General features: G+C 42.1%; 1 pseudogene; it reads left to right on the top strand.

The window, feature by feature from the left end:
- LOC141171890 (uncharacterized) overlaps positions 1 to 23,111 on the top strand; it is an 853,981-nt pseudogene that overhangs the window by 220,118 nt on the left and 610,752 nt on the right.

The following is a 23,111-nucleotide window of genomic DNA, read 5'->3' as shown; positions in this document are numbered from 1 at the left end:
ACCTGAAGAGCCACCACGACTTGTGGTGAGAGGCAGAGTTGTGTTTGAGGATGCAGTTGTTGACGTGCTTCCAGTACTACGTCTCTGTCCAGGAAGGCGCAACCTGACCTCGTCGTCACTAGCATCTTCCTCCACCTCCTCTGCTGACCTCATCTCTTGGCTGACTGTGGGTTGACAGTAAGTGGGATCTTCAACCTCATCATCATCACCCTGTGCGTTATCACACCCGTCGTCCTCAGAGCCAACCTGTTCCTGCCCTGACAAAAAACTAAAGTTGTCGCTCCAATCAGGTATTTGAGTCTCATCATCGTCTTCCTCATTGTCTCCACTAACAGGAGTTACAGTTTGGGAATGAGGGTCTACATTATAGTCAGAACCTTCTGCGTCTGGTCCTGGATCCGACTCATAAAGATTCTGGGCATCAGTGCAGATCATTTCCTCGTCTGGATTCACAGAAGCGCTGGAGTCGACCTCTGATTCCCAGGCTATAGTATGAGTAAACAGCTCTGCAGACTCAACCATCTGTTCTACCTCATACTCAGACGGGCAGCTGGAGATTTGGGAGCTGTGAGGAAGCAACTGCGATTGGGGTGACACCTTTGAGGACTGGAGTATTTGTGATGTTGAAGTTGATGTGGAGGAGAGCCCACTTAAAGGAGCACTTGATATCTGTTGAAGCACCTGCTGTTTTTGTGCCTCATCTGGAATTTGTAGCGATTGGCGTGGCCGTAAGAAAGGGATCTTATCACATTGTCCGCTAAAAGAAGTAGACATTTTAGTTTGGCTGGAAGATGGTCTTTCTTCTGCAGATGTTACTGTTGCTTTAACACCTACCCCACGGACACAACCTTTTTTCCCCTTCCCAACACGCCTATTCCCCTTTCCACCAGCAGCAGGCCTTTTTCCACTCATTTTGGTGGTTAACTAATTCACAACTCTGGAGTTGTTTGCACAAAAAAACAATGGATGGGAACCGAGCAGAGCTGAGTGGCCAAACTGTGGTATTAGGCCAAAACTATTGGCTGGGTTAGATGGAGAAAAAAATTATATTCGATTTGCAACCTGATGGAGGTCAGTATAGATGGACTAATAGAACAAGTCCCACACACAGCTAGAAGCCCAAATATTTTTTCAGAGGTAGATGCAGAAAAAAAATATATTCAGTTTGCAACCTGATGGAGGTCAGTATAGATGGACTAATAGAGAAAGTCCCACACACTGCTAGAAGGCCAAATATTTTTTCAGAGCTAGATGCAGACAAAAAATTATTTTGAATTTGCAACCTGATGGAGGTCAGTATAGGTGGACTAATAGAACAAGTCCCACACACTGCTAGAAGGCCAAATATTTTTTCAGAGCTAGATGCAGAAAAAAATTATATTCAGTTTGCAACCTGATGGAGGTCAGTATAGATGGACTAATAGAACAAGTCCCACACACAGCTAGAAGCCCAAATATTTTTTCAGAGGTAGATGCAGAAAAAAATTATATTCAGTTTGCAACCTGATGGAGGTCTGTATAGATGGATTAATAGAACAAGTCCCACACACAGCTAGAAGCCCAATATTTTTTCAGAGGTAGATGCAGAAAAAAAATTATTTTTAATTTGCAACCTGATGGAGGTCAGTATAGATGGACTAATAGAGAAAGTCCCACACACTGCTAGAAGGCCAAATATTTTTTCAGAGCTAGATGCAGATAAAAATTATTTTTAATTTGCAACCTGATGGAGGTCAGTATAGATGGACTAATAGAGAAAGTCCCACACACTACTAGAAGGCCAAATATTTTTTCAGAGCTAGATGCAGAAAAAAATTATATTCAGTTTGCAACCTGATGGAGGTCAGTATAGATGGACTAATAGAACAAGTCCCACACACAGCTAGAAGCCCAAATATTTTTTCAGAGGTAGATGCAGATAAAAATTACTTTTAATTTGCAACCTGATGGAGGTCAGTATAGATGGACTAATAGAGAAAGTCCCACACACTGCTAGAAGGCCAAATATTTTTTCAGAGCTAGATGCAGATAAAAATTATTTTTAATTTGCAACCTGATGGAGGTCAGTATAGATGGACTAATAGAGAAAGTCCCACACACTGCTAGAAGGCCAACTATTTTTTCAGAGCTAGATGCAGAAAAAAATTATATTCAGTTTGCAACCTGATGGAGGTCTGTATAGATGGATTAATAGAACAAGTCCCACACACAGCTAGAAGCCCAATATTTTTTCAGAGGTAGATGCAGAAAAAAAATATATTCAGTTTGCAACCTGATGGAGGTCTGTATAGATGGATTAATAGAACAAGTCCCACACACAGCTAGAAGCCCAATATTTTTTCAGAGGTAGATGCAGAAAAAAAATATATTCAGTTTGCAACCTGATGGAGGTCAGTATAGATGGACTAATAGAGAAAGTCCCACACACTGCTAGAAGGCCAAACATTTTTTCAGAGCTAGATGCAGAAAAAAATTATATTCAGTTTGCAACCTGATGGAGGTCAGTATAGATGGACTAATAGAACAAGTCCCACACACAGCTAGAAGCCCAAATATTTTTTCAGAGGTAGATGCAGATAAAAATTATTTTTAATTTGCAACCTGATGGAGGTCAGTATAGATGGACTAATAGAGAAAGTCCCACACACTGCTAGAAGGCCAAATATTTTTTCAGATCTAGATGCAGATAAAAAATATTTTTCATTTGCAACCTGATGGAGGTCAGTATAGATGGACTAATAGAGAAAGTCCCACACACTGCTAGAAGGCCAAATATTTTTAAAGAGCTAGATGCAGAAAAAAATTATATTCAGTTTGCAACCTGATGGAGGTCAGTATAGATGGACTAATAGAATGATGCTATGCCCAAAAGATTTTACTTCACTAGGTGCAGTAAAAAAATTGGTATTCTATACATAGGTGGTATATCTTGCAACACAGATAGGCTACTCCACTGACTAACACACTCTGCAATAGGCCAAAAAGGATTAGCTTTGCTAGATTCAGCCAAATGCTGTGAAAAAAACTTGCACAGCACTGGCACAGACCTGCCTGGCAAAAACTGATAGGAACTGATGTAACCTAGTCCTGAAAAGGACTGCAATTACAATTAGTCTTTAGTCCCACAATCTATCTATTTAAGAGCACAGACCTGCCTGATAAAAGTCGTAGGAAATGCTGTAACCTAGTCCTTAAAAGGACTGCAATCACAACTATTCCCTACTCCCAAGCTATCTGTATATTTGTGCGAAAATTGGCTTGAAATTAACAAGGTATAGCGCACACAGCAACAGCGGTGCCGTCTAACACGCAGCTGCAGCAGTGAGAAAATGGTGGCGACGGGGAAAATGGCTTGGTCTTATAGGGCAAGGACATGTGACATACACTGCCAATGACACATGCCCTTGCTTGTGTGAAAAACAGCAGTTCGCTCTGTGTGTGCGCTGCTGATAGGCTGACAGACTGCACCTCCCCACTTCAAATGCGGGAAAGAGAAAAAAAAATGGAGATCTTCATTATTCCTGCAGAGATCCATCCCCTGCCCCCCCCCCCCACCCCGCTGTACACTCAAACTGCGTATTAACATTAATTTTCATCATTACTGAGAAAAAATCCAGTTATGATTTTGGTGCACGAACAGTTATCGAACATAACCTCGAACAGCCGAATTTTTCTCAAATCGTTCGTGTTCACCGAACGGCTCGAACACCGCCCAAAACAGCTCGAATTTGAGAATGGCGAACAGTTCGAGTAGAACAACGCTCATCTCTAATAGTAATGCAATACACAAAAATTGGACTCTGGTGCAAAACATATAGACAAGGTGGAAACCACCTATTTAACACCTCATAAAGAATGGCCATTTCTTCAGGAAGAACAAGTCTTTTAAGATGTTTTCACCTTCTCTAAAGCTGGAATACCATGATAAGACAATGGAAGAATGTCTCATCATTGGATAAAAAGGTCGAGGGCGCAATCTGCAACTGTTGAACTTTAGAAAAAGAATTAGTAAGTACTGGAGAACACCTATTTGCAGATCTAGCCTTTATAGAATGACCATCTCCTCAAGAAGATCAAGTTCTCCAAATGTGCCTTAATTTTCTTTTTGGTTTAACAATGTAGTTATTCTGTCTACTAAAACTTTAGATTTTCTGCAGAATTATTTGCTTTGTAACCTATATATTTGGAAATATTGGTGTTATTCACCAGTTTTGGAGATGGAATGGCCAGCTGAAGGGGTTGGAGGAGGCTGGATTTTTTATCAGCATGTGTTCGTGTCCTGAAGAACAACATGTTGGTAAATTATTTTTGAGTGGCCTGATGGTGCAAAATATTTACACGCTTGTCAATTGGTGAGATGGCAACTCTCTTTCCTTTACTATTCATGTTGTGCCCCAAGTATTTCAAACAATGTGGGTCAGAATGGTACCTTTTGATGGCAAGAAGATAAATAGTGTCCATTGATGCGATATGGGAAGAACGCACCGATCAATGGATGAAAAGGATAGTAATGAAATACACAAAATTTGGACTGTGGTGAAAAACGTTTAGAAAAGGTGGAAATCACCTATTTAACACCTCATAAAGAAGGGCCATTTCTTCAGGAAGAACAAGTCTTTTAAGATGTTTTCAACTTCTTTAAAGCAGGAATACCATGATAAGACAATTGAAGAATGTCTCATCATTGGATAAAAAGGACGATGGCACAAACTGCAACTGTTGAACTTAAGAAAGAGAATTAGTAAGTACTGGAGAACACCTATTTGCAGATCTAGCCTTTATAGAGTGACCATCTCCTCAGCAAGATCAAGTTCTCGAAAGGTGCTTAATTTTCTTTTTGGTTTTAACAATGTAGTTATTCTGCCTACTGAAACGTTAGATTTTCTGTAGCATTAGGTGCTTTGTAACCTATATATTTGGAAATATTGGTGTGAAAAATGCACCAATTTTGGAGATGGAATGGCCTGCTGAAGGGGTTGGAGGAGGCTGGATTTTTTATCAGCATGTGTTCGTGTCCTGAAGAACTACATACATGTTGGTAAATTATTTTTGAATGGCCTGATGGTGCAAAATATTTACACGCTTGTCAATTGGTGAGATGGCAACTCTCTTTCCTTTATTATTCATGTTGTGCCCCAAATATTTCATACACTGTGGGTCAGAATGGTACCTTTTGATGGCAAGAAGATAAATAGTGTCCATTGATGCGATATGGGAAGAACGCCCCGATCAAAGGATGAAAAGAATAGTAATGTAATACACAAAAATTGGACTGTGGTGCAAAACATATAGACAAGGTGGAAACCACCTATTTAACACCTCATAAAGAATGGCCATTTCTTCAGGAAGAACAAGTCTTTTAAGATGTTTTCACCTTCTCTAAAGCTGGAGTAGCATGAAAAGACAATGGAAGAATGTCTCATCATTGGATAAAAAGGACGATGGCACAATCTGCTACTGTTAAACTTTAGAAAAACAATTAGTAAGTACTGCAGAACACCTATTTGCAGATCTAGCCTTTATAGAGTGACCATCTCCTCAGGAAGATCAAGTTCTCCAAAGGTGCCTTAATTTTCTTTTTGGTTTTAACAATGTAGTTATTCTGTCTACTGAAACGTTAGATTTTCTGCAGCATTAGGTGCTTTGTAACCTATATATTTGGAAATATTGGTGTTATTCACCAATTTTGGAGATGGAATGGCCAGCTGAAGGGGTTGGAGGAGGCTGGATTTTTTATCAGAATGTGTTCGTGTCCTGAAGAACAACAAACATGTTGGTAAATTATTTTTCAGTGGCCTGATGGTGCAGAATATTTACACGCTTGTCAGTTGGTGAGATGGCAACTCTCTTTCCTTTACTATTCATGTTGTGCCCCAAATATTTCATACAATGTGGGTCAGAATGGTACCTTTTGATGCCAAGATGATAAATAGTGTCCATTGATGCGGTATGGGAAGAACGCACCGATCAATGGATGAAAAGAATAGTAATGCAATACACAAAAATTGGACTGTTGTGCAAAACATAGACAAGGTGGAAACCACCTATTTAACACCTCATAAAGAATGGCCATTTCTTCAGGAAGAACAAGTCTTTTAAGATGTTTTCAACTTCTCTAAAGCTGGAATACCATGATAAGACAATGGAAGAATGTCTCATCTGTTAGGGGAGCGGTTGCAGACAACTTTATTTAATGGAACGCAACCGACCCCGGGGTCCGCAATGCAGCCAAGAGGACTGCTGCGGAACACTTTCCGGGTGGAAAGTAAAGTAACCAACTTAAAGATAACCCTTCCGTGTTAACTACACACCGGACAGGGTATAGCGGTACGCTCTATCTCCGTTTACTGCTCGGAGGAGAGAGCGACTGGCGACGCACCTAACAAATATCTTAGCCCTTCGTGTTAACGCACACGGAAGGGTAAGACGGTACGCACAATCTCCAAGAACCGCAGGGAGACGTGTGACCGGACTATGAGCAGTAGCCCTGTCTTCGGTACAGGCACTACGCTATAGAAGACGGCGCTAGCGTGCAGGTGATTCCCGCTGGGTATTCGAGCACTCAGCCGGCGTGCTACCGGACTGAGCAAACACGCTCTATTTAACTCACATACGGCTCGGGGTGTAAGGGCGAACCCCCTGGTTAGAGCCGGTCAGTGAAGCGTAGCTACCTGCCTCCATGGAGCTAACCTGCCTCTATGGAGCTAACCTCCCTAGCGGAAACTATGGCTCTTTGAGCCCGGAGTCAGCGTGCACACCGCAAACAGCTAGCGCAAATGATCTGAGCGCGTCGCCATCTCTGTGGGCGGGCCTTTTAAAGATTTAGCCCTGCCCACCGACGCGCCATTGGTGACGATACCCGTGGACCAATCAGGCGGTGCCAGGTCACCGGGTCAGGTGGGTGCAAATCCACCAATCATGATCCGCCAGGTCATGGACATGCTCAGTGTGGCAAATCCTGGACTTAGATTCCGCAAGCCCTGTCTCCCTCTGCAACCCAGGTTTAACTTTGCTAGGCACAACTACCTGGGAGACAAATTGTGCTCGTGGACCAACTAGGCGTTGAGGCTGATGGCAATGTTGAGCAGTATCAGCCCAGGCTGGACTGAAATGGGAGACCACAGAAGGTCCAGGAACCATTTTGAATCCAGCACCAGACCGACGCCTAACATCATCATTGGATAAAAAGGACGATGGCACAATCTGCAACTGTTGAACTTTAGAAAAAGAATTAGTAAGTACTGGAGAACACCTATTTGCAGATCTAAACTTTATAGAGTGACCATCTCCTCAAGAAGATCAAGTTCTCCAAAGGTGCCTTAATTTTCTTTTTGGTTTTAACAATGTAGTTATTCTGCCTACTGAAACGTTAGATTTTCTGCAGCATTAGGTGCTTTGTTACCTATATATTTGGAAATATTGGTGTTATTCACCAATTTTGGAGATGGAATGGCCAGCTGAAAGGGTTGGAGGAGGCTGGATTTTTTAACAGCATATGTGCGTATCCTGAAGAACAACATACATGTTGGTAAATTATTTTTCAGTGGCCTGATGGTGCAGAATATTTACACGTTTGTCAATTGGTGAGATGGCAACTCTATTTCCTTTACTATTCATGTTGTGCCCCAAATATTTCATACAATGTGGGTCACAATGGTAGCTTTTGATGGTAAGAAGATAAATAGTGTCCATTGATGCGATATGGGAAGAACGCACCGATCAGTGAATGAAAAGAATAGTAATGCAATACACAAAATTTGGACTGTGGTGAAAAAGATTTAGAAAAGGTGGAAACCACCTATTTAACACCTCATAAAGAATGGCCATTTCTTCAGGAAGAACAAGTCTTTTAAGATGTTTTCCACTTCTCTAAAGCTGGAATACCATGATAAGACAATGGAAGAATGTCTCATCATTGGATAAAAAGGACGAGGGCACAATCTGCAACTACTGAACTTTAGAAAATTAATTAGTAAGTACTGGAGAATAGTGTTGAGCCACCCCCCTAGTGTTCGGGTTAGGTTCGGTTCGTCGAACACCGGGATGTTCGAGGAACTGTTCGTCGAACTGTTCGTCGAACACCTTAGAACACCGTCGAACACCGTTAAAACCAATGGCAGGCAAACAAAAACACATAGAAACACATAGAAAACACCTTCAAAGGTGTCCAAAAGCTGAAAAACTGCTCAGAAGACGCTCTCTTTAAAAAAGCCGGCCGGCAATTCAGCAGCGGCATACACCGAACGGTACCCGACAATTTAGACAAGAAGGAATAGAGCATCACACATAGATTAGATAGATAGAAACATGTCAGTGACATATATATGAAGTACAGTGACAGTGTTGGTTACTGTACTTGTCATTTAGTGTAAAGGATTTATTAAAAAAAATATTGGTGTTTTCATGCACCGTCTCTTTAAAAAAGCCGGCCGGCAATTCAGCAGCGGTACCCGACTATTTAGACAAGAAGGAGTAGAGCATCACACATAGATTAGATAGATAGAAACATGTCAGTCAAAAATATATGAAGTACAGTGACAGTGTTGGTTACTGTACTTGTCATTTAGTGTTAAAATAAAGGATTTATTAAAAAAAAATTGGCGTGGGGTTCCCCGTAATTTTAGTCTCTAGCGGAGGTTAAGCAGACAGCTGGGGCAGATGTTTGCAGCCTGGGAAGGGGGTAATACCCATGGAGCTTCCCAGGCTACTAATATCAGCCCCCAGCTGAATACCTAGCCTTTACTAGCAATTAAAATGGGGGACCCCCCAAAAAAAATGACGTGGGGTCCCCCCTATTTTAATAGCTAGCAAAGGCTAGGCAGACAGCTGGGGGCTGATATTAATAGCCCAGGAAGGGTGCCATGAATATTGGCCCCCTCCCAGGCTAGAAACACCAGCCGTCAGCCGCCCCAGAAATGGCGCATCCATAGGATGCGCCAATTCTGGCACTTAACCTCGCTCTTCCCACTGCCCTGTAGCGGTGGCAGTGGGATAATAGGGTTGGGGTTGATGTCAGCTTATAATGCCAGCTGACATCAAGCCCAGGTTAGTAATGGAGAGGCGTCTATAAGACACCCCCATTACTAACCCCATAGTGAAAGTTAAAAAAAAACACAAACACCGAGAATAAAGTCCTTTAATTGAAATAAAGACACAATTCTTTATTGTTCTAAATTAAACCATACTCACCATCACACCCATTCCAGCTGAAGCCAACGATCTCCTGCAATAAAAGAAAAATAATAAAGCAACATCATCCTTACCTTTCCATGGTTCCCAGGACAGCTTCAGCTCTGCTACATCGAGATGACAGGCTGGACTGCAGCAGAACGCTGCCATCCAGCTTGCCATGCCGCAGACACTGGGAAGCGCAGGCTTGCTTGCGCTTCTCAGTGTCTCTCTGTGACGGCATCCAGATGAGCCGAGGTCATGTCCAATGATCTCAGCTCACCTCATGCACGTCACTGACAGCGTGTGAAAATTCTCCTGCACTCAGCGCTTCAGCGTGAGAATTCTCCCACGCTGTCAGTGACGAGCATGAGGTGAGCTGAGATCATTGGACATGAACTCACATCATGCACGTCACTGACAGCGTGGGAAAATTCTCACGCTGAAGCGCTGAGTGCAGGAGAATTTCCCCACGCTGTCAGTGACGTGCATAAAGTGAGCTGAGTTCATTGGACATGAGCTCACCTCATGCACGTCACTGACAGCGTGGGAAAATTCTCCTGCACTCAGCGCTTCTTTGTGAGAATTCTCCCACGCTGCCAGTGACGTGCATGAGGTGAGCTCATGTCCAATGAACTCAGCTCACTTCATGCACGTCACTGACAGCGTGGGAAAATTCTCCTGCACTCAGCACTTCAGCGTGAGAATTTTCCCACGCTGTCAGTGAATTGCATGAGTTGAGTTCATGTCCAATGATCTCAGCTCACTTCATGCACGTCACTGACAGCGTGGGAGAATTCTCATGCTGAAGCGCTGAGTGCAGGAGAAGTTTCCCACGCTGTCAGTGACGTGCATGAGGTGAGCCGAGTTCATTGGACATGGCCTCAGCTCATCTGGATGCCGTCACAGCGAGACACTGAGGAGCGCAAGCATGCCTGCGCTTCTCAGTGTCTGCGGGATGACAGGCTGGATGGCAGCTTTCTGCTGCGGTCCAGCCTGTCATCTCGATGTAGCAGAGCTGAAGCTGTCCTGGGAACCATGGCAAGGTAAGGATGATGTTGCTTTATTATTTTATTTTTATTGCAGGAGATCGTTGGCTTCAGCTGGAATGGGCGTGACGGTAAGTATGGTTTAATTTAGAACAATAAAGAATTGTGTGTTTATTTCAATTAAAGGACTTTATTCTGGGTGTTGTATTTTTTTTTTAAATACTTTACTAGAAATTCATGGCGGTCATGTCTAATATTGGCGTGATCCCATGAATTTCGGGCTTAGGGCCAGCTGATAATACCAAGCTGGCCCTAACCCCTTTATTACCCAGTGAGCCACCGCACCAGGGCCCTGGATGAGTTGGGTACAGCGCCAGAAGATGGCGCTTCTATGAACGCGCCATTTTCCAGGGTGGCTGCGGACTGCAATTTGCAGCGGGGGCGGGGGGGCAGAAAGCTTGGGCCTCCCTGCGCTGCAGATTCCAGCCCACAGCTGCCTAGTAGTACCTGGCTGGACACAAAAATAGGGCGAAGCCCCACGTAGTTTTTTTTTTTAAATTATTTCATGAAATTCATGAAATAATTAAGAAAAAAAGGCCTTCCCTATATTGTTGTGTCCGGCCAGGTACAAATAGGCAGCTGGTGGTTGGGGGCAGCCCGTTCCTGCCTGCTGTACCTGGCTGGACACAAATATAGTGCGAAGCCCCACGTCAATATTTTTAAATTATTTCAGGAAATTCATGAAATAATTAAAAAAAAATTGACGTGGGGCTTCGCACTATATTTGTATCCAGCCAGGTACAGCAGGCAGGAACGGGCTGCCCCCAACCACCAGCTGCCTATTTGTACCTGGCCGGACACAACAATATAGGGAAGCCCTTTTTTTCTTAATTATTTCATGAAATAATTAAAAAAAAAAAATACGTGGGGCTTCGCCCTATTTTTGTGTCCAGCCAGGTACAGCTAGGCAGCTGGGGGCTGGAATCCGCAGCGCAGGGAGGCCCAAGCTTTCTGCCCCCCCCCCCCCGCTGCAAATTGCAGTCCGCAGCCACCCCGGAAAATGGCGCGTTCATAGAAGCGCCATCTTCTGGCGCTGTACCCAACTCATCCAGGGCCCTGGTGCGGTGGCTCACTGGGTAATAAAGGGGTTAGGGCCAGCTTGGCATTATCAGCTGGCCCTAAGCCCGAAATTCATGGGGTCACGCCAATATTAGACATGACCGACATGAATTTCTAGTAAAGTATTTAAAAAAAACACAACACCAAGAAAAAAGTCCTTTAATTGAAATAAAGACACAATTCTTTATTGTTCTAAATTAAACTATATTTACCATCACGCCCATTCCAGCTGAAGCCAACGATCTCCTGCAATAAAAGAAAAATAATAAAGCAACATCATCCTTACCTTTCCATGGTTCCCAGGACAGCTCCAGCTCTGCTACATCGAGATGACTGGCTGGACCGCAGCAGAACGCTGCCATCCAGCCTGTCATCCCGCAGACACTGAGAAGCGCAGGCATGCTTGCGCTCCTCAGTGTCTGGCTGTGACGGCATCCAGATGAGCCGAGTTCATGTCCAATGAACTCGGCTCACCTCATGCACGTCACTGACAGCGTGGGAGAATTCTCACGCTGAAGCGCTGAGTGCTGGAGAATTTTCCCACGCTGTCAGTGACTTGCATGAGGTGAGGTCATGTCCAATGAACTCGGCTCACCTCATGCACGTCACTGACAGCGTGGGAAAATTCTCCTGCACTCAGCGCTTCAGCGTGAGAATTCTCCCACGCTGTCAGTGACGTGCATGAGGTGAGCCGAGTTCATTGTCGGCTCATCTGGATGCCATCACAGAGAGACACTGAGGAGCGCAAGCATGCCTGCGCTTCTCAGTGTCTGCGGGATGACAGGCTGGATGGCAGCGTTCTGCTGCGGTCCAGCCTGTCATCTCGATGTACCAGAGCTGAAGCTGTCCTGGGAACCATGGAAAGGTAAGGATGAGGTTGCTTTATTATTTTTCTTTTATTGCAGGAGATCGTTGGCTTCAGCTGGAATGGGCGTGATGGTAAGTATGGTTTAATTTAGAACAATAAAGAATTGTGTCTTTATTTCAATTAAAGGACTTTATTCTCGGTGTTTGTGTTTTTTTTTAACTTTCACTATGGGGTTAGTAATGGGGGTGTCTTATAGACGCCTCTCCATTACTAACCTGGGCTTGATGTCAGCTGGCATTATAAGCTGACATCAACCCCAGCCCTATTACCCCCTGCCACCGCACCAGGGCAGCGTGGAAGAGCGAGGCTAAGTGCCAGAATTGGCGCATCCTATGGATGCGCCATTTCTGGGGCGGCTGACGGCTGGTGTTTCTAGCCTGGGAGGGGGCCAATATTCATGGCACCCTTCCTGGGCTATTAATATCAGCCCCCAGCTGTCTGCCTAGCCTTTGCTAGCTATTAAAATAGGGGGGACCCCACGTCATTTTTTTGGGGGGGTCCCCCATTTTAATAGCTAGTAAGGGCTAGGTATTCAGCTGGGGGCTGATATTAGTAGCCTGGGAAGCTCCGTGGATATTACCCCCTTCCCAGGTTTCAAACATCTGCCCCAGCTGTCTGCTTAACCTCCGCTAGAGACTAAAATTAAGGGGAACCCCACGCCAATTTTTTTTTTAATAAATCCTTTATTTTAACACTAAATGACAAGTACAGTAATCAACACTGTCACTGTACTTCATATATATGTGACTGACATGTTTCTATCTATCTAATCTATGTATGATTCTCTATTCCTTCTATTCTAAATTGTCGGGTACAGATGCTGAATTGCCGGCCGGCTTTTTTAAAGAGACGGTGCACGAAACACTATTATATTTTTAAATAAATCCTTTACACTAAATTTCAAGTACAGTAAGCAACACTGTCACTGTACTTCATATATATGTGACTGACATATTTCTATCTATCTAATCTATGTGTGAAGCTCTATTCTTTCTGTTGTAAATTGTCGGGTACCGGTGTATGCGCTGATGAATTGCCGGCTTTTCGCATAATACATTCTACATTATTCTTACTTGTTTTACTTCATGTAGAATTAACCTACAAGGAAAGAAAGGGTTTATTTTCATTCCGATATTAGTGTCCCATTGACTTGCATTGGTTTCCGGTATTGGAATCGGCGATATCCGATACTTTTTGAGTATCGGTCCGATCCAATCCGATACGATATTTCCTGATATCGGAAGGTATCGCTCAACACTAGTCGCTACACTTGGTAACACACACAGACCTTTCCATCCACTATTGAAAAGCAAGGCCACATAGTGTCACGGGTATATCAGATGTGACAGACAGTCGTCCTGCAGGTGGTTGCAGGAGATCCCTTCGTTTAGCATTACAGACACCTTCTTAACTGTTTCACTCTAGGACCCAGCGGCTACCTCCTTCCTGCTAATTGACACCCTGGTCTGGGTGTTTAAATAGTTTCACTTTCAGCAGGAAGTTGCCTGTGATATTCACATGACTCCTTGTGAATGCTTGGAGCTCTCAGACTGCTATCGTGTTCTGTGGTGCTAGGAGGACGCTTGGAGTTATTTCTCTGAAGTCAACTAACGCTAAGCTACTTTCCCCTGTGTTTGTCTAACTTGGTGTCTTTAGTCGCTAGTAGGGATTGACTAGTGCTCACCTTCCCCCTTCCCTATACAGGGTCAAGCGCTAGGGAAATACAGGGTTTAGGTTGGCGTGTGGCAATTGGTGAGGAAGGAGGTCTCCACTCCCCCTTTCCCTAGTGTCAGGGCTCCCTTTCCCCATCCCTTCATGTTACACTAGTCTTTCCCACACCTTGCGTGACACATAGATATTCGGACCTGTAATAATGTTAATTAATAGTGAAACCAACGGACTAATTTGTTTTTAAACCTTAAAAAATTGGCAGTGAACATGTAATAGGTCTGGAGATCAAATTTTTATTTTAAAAAAATTACAACAAAAATACCTTAGTGTCATAAGAATAAGTACTTCTCCGCATGGAGGTATTCTGGTATGATATTCCTGACCTCAGCACCTCCAAAAAATGGTCAAATGTAGATACGCTCATCCGACAATAGTCATAAAACTTTTGAAGATGCAAGCATAGCTCATAATACAGTCTACTAAACTTACCTTTTTTGCCCCTTTTTGTCAGAAGTGGATGGATCCAGTATGGATGCCGCCTCCTCGGATCAGCTACAGTTGGGTAGGGCTCGCCATAGCGCCAAGATAAGACCCAGTGGAAAAGGATACGCTCTGTATCAGGTTGAAGGTGATGTTGTTGCCAAAAAATACTTCAAAACCAGGCTACAGCGGTATTATGGGTGAATATCCCAACATGATATATGTGCTCACAGTGTGGGTCATGGAAACGAGGCTTTTTATAGGGTTCTACACAAGGATTTCTTAGGCATCTTAGTGAAAATACATGATGAAAATTACAAGGCAGACGGATGCCATTCGCATCACATACGCTCATATGTGAAAAAGACGGCACAATCACACCACACTCGCAGAGCAAGTGAAAGAAAAATAGCGTGACACTCATCCGACTCTCCTGCATTAAAATAAGACGCGAGTGTGACTGCGGCCTAAGAACGGTTATGATAGGAATCGTTGGAGTCAGAGTCCTGGAAAGTATTGTCAGAGGAATCAAATTCAGAGGATCTGGAACATGGGATTTGGAGGCAGATTTGTGGTATGAATGGGGTATTAATATTGATTTGGGGGGGTGTAGTGTTCCTCTCCATCTACCCCATTCATACACCTGGTTAAGTGTATATTCATTATTATCGCGTTGGAATTTATTTTTCTTCATAGACATAATGCTGTCTTCCAATTTGGTGATCGTTTGTAGTGTTTTACTTATAAATGCTCCATGTTCTCTGTTAGATTTATATGGCTCCAATGTTAGTTTAATATCATTCATTTATGATTGAACAGCAATTCATTTTTGCTCCTCATTCTTAACAATAAGACACATGAGATTTAGAGAACATGTAGTAAGTAAATGGTTCCATTGCTCCACAAATTGCTGGGAATAAATGGTTGTCGGAAGTTTTTTGATCCGTAGTCCTCTAGGGACCATATCTTTATCAATATAATTCCGTAATGTTATTTTGTCCCACCATGTTTTCATTTCATAAATCATGATTTTTTTAAGTTTCCTTAAGTTGACAAACATAGAATTAGGAGTCTGATCCGATTGTCTGCCATTATCGGCCATAACCGCCATACCATACGCCCTTATGAACCATGGCCTACACCATGCCTGTCTCCTCTCTAGTTTTCCCTATGACCTAAATAATCCTCCTATACTATAAGGCCTCCACACTGTCCGCCTTAATGAGTTATACCCACCACATTGTCTGCCATTATCAGCTATAACCGCTACACCATCCGCCATTATCAACCATGGCCTATACCATGGCTGTCTCCTCTCTAGTTTTCCCTATGACCTAAATAATCTTCCTATACTATAAGGCCTCCACACTGTCCGCCTTAATGAGCTATACCCACCACATTGTCAGCCATTATCAGCTATAATCGCCACATCATACGCCCTTATTAACCATGGCCTATACCATGGCTGTCTCCTCTCTAGTTTTCCCTTACACTCTCTATATCTCCACACTGCCCCCCACCATGCTAACCTCTCTCCATATTGTGCCATTTCACACTGCCCTCTCTCAATATCCATTCTGTGTCTCTTTTCACACTATGCCCTCATACTGCTCTCTCCAAACTGTATCCCACAGCACAGGTATAATGTCCCCCACAGCTCCCAGTATAATGTCCCCCCACAGCGCCCAGTATAATGTCCCCCACAGCTCCCAGTATAATGTCCCCCACAGCTCCCAGTATAATGTCTCCCACAGCTCCCAGTATAATGTCCCCCACAGCTCCCAGTATAATGTCCCCCACAGCTCCCAGTATAATGTCCCCCCAGTCCCTGATATAAAATCATGTCCTCTACAGCCAGCCATCCTTTATTATAGAAGGAAATTAGATCATTGGGTTTGAAACATAGAGCAACAGGTCATCTGAATATAGAGCTAGTTTATAGTGATGTGAGCCTATAGTAACTTCACTAATATCTGGATTTGTATGTAATGCTACCACTAAATGTTCCATCAGAGGAACATAAGGGACAACCTTGCCTCGTCCCATTTTTAATAGAAAATGTGTCCGATAGAAAGATAGAAGGCCGTTTACCCCAACTATCACTTTAGGGTCAGTGTATAAGAATAGAATTTTAGATAACAAGAAATAACCCAACCCAGTTTGTGGTAGGGCGCTCTTCAAGAAAGTCCAATGCACTGTGTCGAATGCTTTTATGGCGTCAACAGAAACATGGCACATTGGGATCCCCTGGCTTTTTGAATGGGAAATTAACAACAATGTTTTATTTGTATTATCATGAGCTTCTCTAGCCTTAACAAACCCAACCTGATCGGTGCTAACAATTGAGGGTAGATAGTGGGAGAGCCGTGTTGCAATTATTTTAGAGAATATTTTGACGTGTACATTAATTAATGATATTGGATAAATATAAGGGCAGGTATTTGGTTCTTTTCCAGGCTTTGATATAACCGTTATATGAGCCTCAAGTGATTGGGGGCAAAGTGGTCTTCTGACATATTATTGAACACTTTTGCTAAAAATGGTAATAACAGAGGTGCAAACATCTTATAATAAAATCTATTATTGAATCTATCTGGCCCAGGGCTCTTCCCAATAGGGAATGATTTAATGGCCTCTCATATCGGTTGCTCAATGAAAGCTTTGTCTAGTACCTCCTGCTCGGGGGTCTGTAAGGAAAGTAGGGCAGTGTCCAGAATATAGTTGTCAATTTTTGTTTTAAGACTATTAGGCGACATGTCGTAGTATTGTGCATGAATATTATATAGTGATCTATAACAGCAATGAAATGCTTCCTCTATGTCAGTGGGGTTATGAATCTATAGCCGGGTACCCCTTTTATTCTGGATACATATATCCTTTGCATGTGTGGATGTAACCTTCTTGTCAATGAGCGGCCACATTTATCTGTGAATTCATACGAGTATCTTCACATGCGATCTTGGTATTTTATACACGTTTCATCTATTAATGACCTTCGCTCCTTTCTTTTTCCAATCAGACCGTTTTTATTGAACAAAACAAAGAATTACCAACATTTTGTTTTTCTTATAGAAACATTGTGAGAAAAACAATAAAAAGAAAGAAAAAACAGTAACAATACAACAACCGGTTTACAATGATAAAAATCCCAATATCGCTCTATAGTACAAGGTTTTGGAATAGTAATTTTACATTTGTACATAAATATCTGAATATTCCTGACTGCTTATTTTTTTCCCTATTGGGACATCAAAAGAAAAAGAATATATCTAAGAAGGGACAATTATATGGACTGAGACAATTATTATTCGCTGACACCTTGGGTATCAGGATATAAATTCCGGGTTTACTGTAAGGAAATGGACAAACGGTCCAGTATAGTATTTCTGAGAAGGTTTTCTGAAGCAATACCTGGGATAATTAACCATTGTTCCATATGTGTATGGATTTCTTGACAGCGTTTCTTCATATATAAGCTCCCTTTCCAAGCATAGTGTCATTTATCCTGGATTTTAGTTCTGTTATCGTTGGGGGAGAATTGTCTATCCAATGTAGTGCAACTATCTGGCTTGGAATAATATTCTGGAGCTAGCTATTGCCATATGGGAGTCTGGTCTACGTCCTCTCCCAGGAGTCTCAGGATACAGATTTTAGGTTCCAACTGAAGTTGTATCCCAAATACAGATAGTATAAGAGCGATCACCACATTACAGTAGTCGCCAATATTCCCACGTCATATGTATCAGGTTGGCAGCATTTTGACCGCATCTAGGGCATGTGTCATCAGTTTGTATTAAAATTTTAAATAAAATACTTGGGGATCTATATACCCTATGAATGAGAAGAATTTGGGACAATCTTTGTGACTCTGACAATGAAAGATTCGGTGTCAAATCCAAGTTTCCTCAGATAAAGGACCCACATCCTCCTCCCATTTTGTCTTAACGATCAAAGGATATTTACCCAAATGTAGGGCAAGTAACTGCCTATAAATAAGGGATATTAGACATTTTGTATCCACCGCTGTAGCAATGGTATCTATCGGGTGATGTCTATCAATCAGTATGGAGTTTATTCTAGTTGTGTGTTATATGCATGACGTATTTGCAGATACTGATAAAGCACCCTATGTGAAAGGCTAAAATCTGCCTTTATTTGTTCAAAGCTCTTGAATAATCCATTCCTTAAGGGTTGTGATGCCGAACATATACCCCTATCCACCCACTCACTAACATTATTTAGTTTCTGTAGCTAAGGTAAGTTATAGTTGTGCCATAAAGGAGTGTAGTTTGTGTACTTTTCAATCCCAAGAATATTTTTACCCCTATCCCACACCTTATATATTAACTGTAGTTTAGGACATTTTAGGTCATTTTCTTGAGGAGGCCCCATATCTAGTACCGAGAATGGAAGCTTCCACTTGGTTTCTTCCATAAGTAGGTGCCCTGAAATTGCACAATATTTGCGAGTACCCCATCCATGAAACTACCTTAGCTGCTTTCTAGCGTTAAGCAGGTCTGCGTATGTCTGGAGGGAAGCAGATCATTTATGTTGTTTGTCAAGGAGATCCATCCGCTCAAGCAAATGGGAGACTTTAGCTGCTTTCTCTTTTTAGCCGGCATCCATGTTTTATTAGTATCCCTCTGAGGACGCATTTGAGAGCTTCCCATTGAAATGGTAAGGCAGTTTCATCATGCTCATATTTGTGAAGGAGTCTATAGTCTCAAGAAGGTCTGAGACACAGAGTGAGTCTTTCAGCAGATTATCATTAAGTTCCCACAGTTGAAGCCTTGGTGGAGTCAGGTATAGTCAGATTACAAGATACAGGAGCATGATATGACCATATAGCAGTCCCTATCAGAGATGTAGGTGGCCATGTAAGCAAGTGATGGCAATTTAATGAAAAGTCTCTACGGCTATGCATATTGAGTATAGGAGAATAATACGTATAATCCTTTACATCTGGATGTTGTATCTTCCATACATCGACCAGTTGGAAAGACCGGAGCACGTTTAGCAAAGCTTTTGGGTGATTTAGATTGGTGACTCCAGCCCAGGAACGCCTCTAAAGAAGGATCCAAGACAAAATGAAAGTCACCTTCAATGATGATAAGGTCCTACAGAAAAAGTTTTAGTTTGTTTAAGTATTGACATCATGTCTTAATTAGGTCACAATTAGGGAGATACAAGTTTGCCAAAGTCAAAATGTTGGAATAGATGGAGATCTTAAACACATACACCCTCTCAGTGTCAGACAGTGTTTCTACAATAGTATGCGGCAGTGATCTGTGTCGGCCTATACTCCGCACCTTAGACTTCAAAACAGCATTTGTACTGTGACGCCAAGATGAATAATATCTGTTAGTAATCTGAGGTACAGTATATGATCGCCTCTAAAGTGGGTCTCCGGAAGAAGGAGAAAATGAACGTGTTGTTTATTCATATGATAAAACACTTGAGCTCCTTTCTCTCGAACATTAAGTCCTCTGACATTCAATGAACGAGTTTTGAGTTGTAACAAGAAAGTCCCTGCTAGGCAGAGAAAAAAATGGGCACTCAAGTTCATGTAAATACATAAAAATATATCTTTATTGAAATATAAATACCACATTACAACAATTCATATCTATACACAAACGGATCACATCATGGGAACATGATGCTGGAGACCAAAAATATTGAATTAAAAATTGGTAACATAAAAACCATGTGACACAGCAGCTAATAAATTTGAATCTAACTATGGCATCCAGAGTACTAGCAAATAATAGCTATTAGAGAACATACACCATAGGAAGGTTCTTACTGAAACGTGCGTCGGGGTGACGCTAACAGCGGTTCATTTGGTGACCAAGTGACTATCCAGGTACATATATCTTTGAGCAATGCCATTTACAGCAATATGGTGTATGTTCTCTAATAGCTATTATTTGCTAGTACTCTGGATGCCATAGTTAGATTCAAATTTATTGAGAGGATAAAATATTCTATATTCTACTGACAAACTTACATACAACAGGAGATATATATATTGGTGATAGAATTAATTATCCCCTTTCATTCATCTACTACATACAGGCTCACCATTTGTAGCCGCTGTGTCACATGGTTTTTATGTTACCAATTTTTTATTCAATATTTTTGGTCTCCAGCATCATGTTCCCATGATGTGATCCATTTGTGTATAGATATGTATTGTTGTAATGTGGTATTCATATTTCAATAAAGATATATTTTTAGGTATTTACATGAACTTGAGTGGCCATTTTTTTCTCTGCCTAGCAGGGACTTTCTTGTATATTTATACAATGGTCCGTTCTGAGGTAAAGTCCTATATGCAATAACATGGGTCCATTTGGATTGTATGTATTTCAACCCTGTTTATTGATTTGGTTCTTCAGCCTTTCATGAGTTTTGAGTTGTGTCATATTATATGAAAAAAAGGAGGAGGAGAGAAAGATTAAGAGCAAAGAGGAGGTATAGATGGTAGATAGTAACGTCTAATGCTCAGTGGCCAAGAGGTATAGATTATGAATATATCGAACACCAGGAAATTACGAAACAAGCAGATCCCAATGCAAGTCCCTAACTGGGGGTTGTCTTTACAGGCGTAAGTCAAACCTTTAGTCCTAGGGTTCCTATTAAGGGGAACCATAGAATATATAGCGAGCAATGTAATACAGCCTGATATTACAGTAATATAATGTGAACTCAGCTTAAATGGCGTTCTAAGATATGAACTGAGACATTCTGTATAGTGGAAGAGTGGCACCTAAAACTCCATTTAGATATATCTTATTATATTCTGAAAGAAATAAGTACGCATCTGCAAACTGTCTCTCTCATCAGGGAAAAGAAGATTCATTTCAGGAGCTCATATGATTGGCAGATTCCTTTCCCGTCTGGGTGCATCACCATCAAATTCCTGATCCATTGAAACCCTTCTGTGAGGTGCCGAAACTCTGTGGCAATGGTGGAGAAGGTGGCCAATCAGATATATGGATTCTGGGAATGTCCAGGACATCACAGAATGGTCTCATGTCGCTTTGATCTTTCAAAGTATACAATGTTCTATTTTTTTCGGACCTGCAGCTGGAAAGGGTACCACAGGAGTACATCAGACCATTTTCCTAGAGAGCATCAAGTAGTGGTGTCAATACCCTTCTTTTAGCAAGGGTCATTTAGGATAGATCTGTGAGCAATTGTATGCATTTTCCATTGAAATCACCAGGACCCAAATCCCCTGCTTTCCTCACAATGGCCTCTTTTACATTGAAAAAATGTATGTGACCGATAATGTCCCTTGGACGCTCAGGATCTGGGCCATGATTGCCTAATGTACGGTGCGCCCTGTCGATCTCCAGCTCCTTATCAATAGGGTCACCAAGAATATAATTGAACAATGTCCACAGTGTTGGCCTGATCGCTTGTGCATTGATGATTTCAGGATATTATTGTGATTTTCTTGGTCATCAATGATATTAAAGAGACTGTTTATTTGCTGGCTGTGAAGATCCAGTGTTTGTTTCTCAGCATTTTGATGGCCACAACTTGTAGAACATCATCCTCTTATCTCTGTACCTTGTCAGTAAGCTGTGATAGGCTAGAAGTGAGGGGACGTATTTCAGTTTTGTACGTGGTCTTCAGCCTTTGTATATATTGTGCTCTTGTTTAGTAGGGATAGACGCAATATGAAATACAAATCAATTATGGCGTTCCCCATATTAAAATCCCTGTGGCTGGGGGAGTATATTTCCCTGTGCAGCAAGCACTGCTCAGTATGTGGGCTTTGGTGAGAATACAGGGAGATTTGTGGAGATGTTTTTTTGTGAGGCCTACATTAAGAGAGAAGTTGGTGCAGGACTTACAGGCTTGAGCTGTCTGGCATCATGAGGGTTAATACTGCTTCTTTTTCCAAGCTGAGATGAGGCAGTAATGGCTCCAGAGCAGGATGATAAGACTTTCGATAAGAAACACTGCATACCAGACATGCTGACGGAGGTGGAGGACCTCAGATTAACCTCCGATCTCTTGTCTTTCTTTCCCATATCGGACGTCATGTTTAAGGCCGGAAATTGCTTATAATTCCCCCAAGAACACGGTCTGAAGAGAGAGCTCTCATTGCTATGTCCAGGCCATGTCTTTCCTGTTGATTTTCAATACGTACATTTATATGAAAAAGTTTGGGCACCCCTATTAATCTTAAGCTTAATGTTTTATAAAAATTGGTGTTTTTGTAGCAGCTATTTTATTTTGATATATGTAATAACTGTTGGACACAGTAATGTTTCTGCCTTGAAATGAGGTTTATTATACTAACAGAAAATGTGCAATCTGCATTCAAACAAAATTTGACAGGTGCATAAGTATGGGCACCTCACCAGAAAAGTGACATTAATATTTAGTAGATCCTCCTTTTGCAAAAATAACAGCCTCTAGTCGCTTCCTGTAGCTTTTAATGAGTTCCTGGATCCTGGATGAAGGTATTTTTGACCATTCCTCTTTACAAAACAATTCCAGTTCAGTAAAGTTTGATGGTCGCCAAGCATGGACAGCCCTCTTCAAATGATCCCACAGATGTTCAATGATATTCAGGTCTGGGGGCTGGGATGGCCATTCCAGAACATTGTAATTGTTCCTCTGCATGAATGCCTGAGTAGATTTGGAGCGGTGTTTTGGATCATTGTCTTGCTGAAAGATCCATCCCCTGCGTAACTTCAACTTTATCACTGATTCTTGAACATTATTGTCAAGAATCTGCTGATACTGAGTGGAATCCATGCGTCCCTCAACTTTAACAAGATTCCCGGTGCCGG

Source organism: Phyllobates terribilis, unplaced genomic scaffold (genome assembly GCF_046119375.1).
Source record: "Phyllobates terribilis strain yellow unplaced genomic scaffold, ASM4611937v1 Scaffold_12__6_contigs__length_324123572, whole genome shotgun sequence".
NCBI lineage: Eukaryota > Metazoa > Chordata > Amphibia > Anura > Dendrobatidae > Phyllobates > Phyllobates terribilis.
This window is presented reverse-complemented; position numbering and strand designations above follow the sequence as displayed.